Source organism: Venturia canescens, chromosome 1, assembly GCF_019457755.1.
Source record: "Venturia canescens isolate UGA chromosome 1, ASM1945775v1, whole genome shotgun sequence".
In the NCBI taxonomy this organism is placed as follows: domain Eukaryota; kingdom Metazoa; phylum Arthropoda; class Insecta; order Hymenoptera; family Ichneumonidae; genus Venturia; species Venturia canescens.
This window is the reverse complement of record NC_057421.1, coordinates 1,129,560-1,133,654: the sequence shown is the minus strand read 5'-3', so window position 1 is coordinate 1,133,654 and position 4,095 is coordinate 1,129,560. Positions and strand designations below refer to the sequence as shown.

The window sequence follows — 4,095 nt, the reverse complement described above, 5'->3', positions numbered from 1 at the left end:
TTTATTCATACACACTTGCAGAGGCCAAAAAACGTGATTTTTTTTATTTTTTTTTTTTTAACAGAAAATAAATGTTTATTGAAAAACTGTGAACGACATTCATTGGTACGCATGTTCATGTACTTGTACAATTTTTTTCATCAACAAATTTCTCAAAATGGCGCAACTCCAGCTGCATTCCAGCAGCACCTTTTTTGAGCATCAGTCGCGGTGGACGTCACAACTAAAAAACTATTAATCCGATCCATACGAAATTTTTACCACTTATTTATTTTAAAAATGGTTTGGGTCTGGACGAAGGATTTGTAAAAATTGTGATTTAAAAACATGGCGACAGCTTTAACAAAAATTAATTATTTGAGGTGCTAAATTTTTGATCTTTTGTTACAATTTTTTTTTCCAACAAAACACGAAATCCTTCGTCCAGGCCCTGGCAATTATTATAATAAATAAGTAGTATAAATTTGGTGTGGATCGGATTAATAGTTTTTTAGTAATCGTGTCCAAGGTATTTTTCAAAAAAGACGATTCTGAGATAATCGCGTTTAAAGATTCAAGTATTAGATTCGAGTATTAGACACAACTGTATATAAGGCCATAACGGAAATCCATTTTTTTCATCGAAGAATTCAAAAAACATGGAAATTCGTCCACTTGACGGAAAACTTCGATTTTTTTCTCTTCGGGTTCGTCCGATTGTCGGAAAATTGAATTTTCTCGCAACCTCGACGTGTAAAATATGTTTCCAGATTCTCGCCCATGAAACACGCAAATTAACTTTCTAACGATGAACAAAAGACATTCGAAGAAATTCGAAATCCGGAAAAAACTTGGATCACACATTTTTCGTACTGAAACTTCGATTAAAAGATTTCAAAATTTTCAGCTTCTACACGGAGTAGGAAATATATGTTGATTGTTTCAAGCAAGAATCACGTCGATCGAAACAAGAAAAGACGAAAAGTTGTTCCATGAAAAACAGTCCTCAATATTTATATTAAGATCAACTTCGTACCTCGACCAGTAAAAAGTCTCTTTCCAATCAACACTTCCCAAACCGAAAAAAGCCACTGGCGTGGTGAGCCTACCCATTTGCTCGGAGTTTTCTATACTTACGAAGAAAATTAGGGTTGCATCGTGAATTTTCAGTACAAAGAAACGACCCAGTCTCGAATGTAGTTCAACATCCACTCTGCTGATGAGCAAACACGATTATTGGGCTCCTGCTTAAAATTGCGTTACATCCAATTCGTAAAAATCATCATAAAATTTTCCAAACGAGTCTCAAAACAGCGAAATCTCGACTAATAATTACAATCTACGGTTGGCTTCAAGAAATTTCGGTACAATTTTGAGGCAAAGTGTCAATTTAGCGATGGTGAAATGAAACGAAGGAAACGGCAGGTGGGTTCGATCGATCGAGGGAAAACTCACCATTTCTGTCAATGAACGTTTAAAATTTTGTCACTCAATGCAAAACCCTTAAAACTCATAGTCAGTCAAGAGATTGAAATCGAAAAAATAAAAATTATCAAATTATTTCCATATCGAACGCCCCTCGATATTGTTTTTGAACAACATTTTTTTCGTAGTCGTTTTTATTCGTTGTTGCGCGTACGATTGAGAGTATACAAAAATCACGTACCTTAATAATCTTAGCTGGACAGACACTGGATTGGAATTCTATAATTTTCTGCCTGGGACCAGGCACTCGTGATAAAAGTAATAAATAAATCACGGTAGCTTTCACTTTGACGGATACGCCGGACGGTAAAAAAAATATATCTGAAAAGACCGACGTTTGATTTATCGAGGTAAATGTCACTAATAGGATTCGAGCTTCGTCTCAAATTCAGCATCGATTACTTTTTTCCGGAGAAATATCTGAAAAAAATGAAAATTCATGATAACATCGTCGATGTCGAATTGTTCCGCGAACAAATAGGGGAGACTGGGGCAAAACGGGATCGATACCCGAAAAATGAGAGAAATTTTTTTGTCTTTTTTTTTTTTTTTTTTTTTTTTAATTTTTATCCTAGTCCGAAAAGAACATGAAACATATTTTTTCCAAAATATCTTGTTTTTTTTGGATTTTGATTTTTTCTTTTCAAAAAATTCGTTTTTTTTCAAATTCTCTTTTTTTACATCACTTTTAAAATGAAAACGTTTTTGCACAGATATACAAAAAGTATTTGTAAATCTGCGATTACTGCCTCGCAGATTACTGTCTACGGCAGTAATCGCAGATATATGTTTGCGGACCATCATGTGTGGTTACACCTGCACACGAATCATGTGCCCACTCTGCACAATTTTGGCACTGCGAATCCATGATTCAGTGGACAAAGAATACAAATTTTTACAAAATAAACATTGGCAATCTTCGTTATTATTCATATAATTAATTTTGAATTGAATTACAGAGGGTGCGTTCGACGTACGTTAGAGCGCTGTAAGCGCTGAGATCGCTTTCAACGCTTACACCGGTAAATCGGAAGCACTCGGTTACGGGTGTAAAATACACCTAAGATGCATTGAATTAAAATCATAGTAAAAAAAGTTCATGAGTTTTTGAGGGGTACCCCGTTTTGCCTCGGATTTTTTTTTTTTTTTTTTTTAAATTAAACAAAATTTCGGTATATTTCTTAGTTTTTGGAAGTAAAAAATAGACAGAACTTCCCAAACTTCTGAAAAGTTCAATATTTCCTTAGGTATCCCGTTTTGCTCCGGTCTCCCCTATATTTTCTCCTTAAGGGGTCTACCTTAATCAGACGGCCAAAAAAATACTATTTTCACGAATTTTTTTGACCGGTATAAATTATAAATATGGACATAAAAAATGTTAGGCTCAAAAAATACACCCTTAAAATACACAAAAAAGTTTTTTTATATTTATTTTACTCAGTTTTCGTACAGAAAAATGAGGGAGAAGGCAAGTCCAAAAAAAATATGAATATGCGCTGTTAATAAAATCTCCGGAATGGATGATCGGAGAAAAAAGAAAATGGTTTTAGATTCAATAAGTAAATGGCTATGGCGCGTATCATACGATTTTTGATTTTTTCAAAAATCCCAAAATGGCGGCCATTTTCCCAAAAACTATGAAAAAGCACGTTTTTTTTTCATCGTTTTCTGTGAAAAAAAAATAGTTCCACTGAAAATTTCAAAATTCGTATGATACGCGCTATAGCTACAGTCACGAAGAACACGTGGTAAAATTTTGGTAAGGATCGGTCGAATAGTTTCGCAGATTTTATCATCGAGTCGTCGAAAAACGTAATTTTAAGAAAAACGCGTTTAAACAAAGGCAGGTAAGTAAACGTCACTAAAAAGTGCACTCAGACTCGTCAGATCTTTATAAAATTTTACTGATACTTTTAAATATGTATACTTTCGAAAAAAAAAGCAAAAAAGACATGGATTTCTTGAAAATTCTTATTAAGGTAATAAGAAATTACCTTAATGAAATAATGTCGACGGTTTTTCTACACAAGCCTCGTTCTTACTTACGAGCCACACTTGAGGCTTTACTACTGCAGCGATGAGCCGTATAATTAGGCTTATGGACGAGCCGGTCTTCTTGTGCGAGGATCTGCTACGCTAATCGCCGTATCTCATTACACTGCTGCACTCTTAGCATACACCTCGCAGCATACTTGCTGGCTGCGAGGCGTCTCAAAGCAGCGGAATTGAAGTAGAGGCGTCATTAGGTTGGATGGGTGAGGAGTCGAGCTTGGCTTAGCGAAGACGCACAAATGTATTCAAACTCGAGAAACGTGCTGGAGATACGCGCATTCTTTAGTATTCCTGCGAATGGAAAATCTTGCGCGTTGATGTTGATGGCGGGAGTGAAAATTCCACTGGAACGAATCGTCCCGAGGCAGGGGCTTTGCAAAGTGAACAGTCGAGGCAACGTCTTATTTGATCTGAGAAAGAAACGTTGGACAAAGTTCCTCTCGTTCGAACTGATCCGAGGGCGAGATTTAGGGACCAAACTCGATGGAAATCGTTTTTTGTAAGCAGTCGCTGGGATTGGTTTTTCGATGAAGCTGCACGGGGAAGAAAATAAATTCGAAGTTCTTTATTTTCAAATTC

General features: G+C 35.8%; 1 long non-coding RNA gene across 1 annotated transcript; it reads right to left on the bottom strand.

Moving 5' to 3' along the window:
- Window positions 1-535: 535 nt before the first annotated feature.
- On the bottom strand, window positions 536-3,560 carry LOC122408278 (uncharacterized). Its single transcript, XR_006260421.1, has 3 exons — window positions 3,459-3,560; window positions 1,646-1,884; window positions 536-1,223 (listed from the first exon to the last, which is right to left on the bottom strand). It is a non-coding gene; the product is annotated as an uncharacterized lncRNA (long non-coding RNA).
- Window positions 3,561-4,095: the final 535 nt, after the last annotated feature.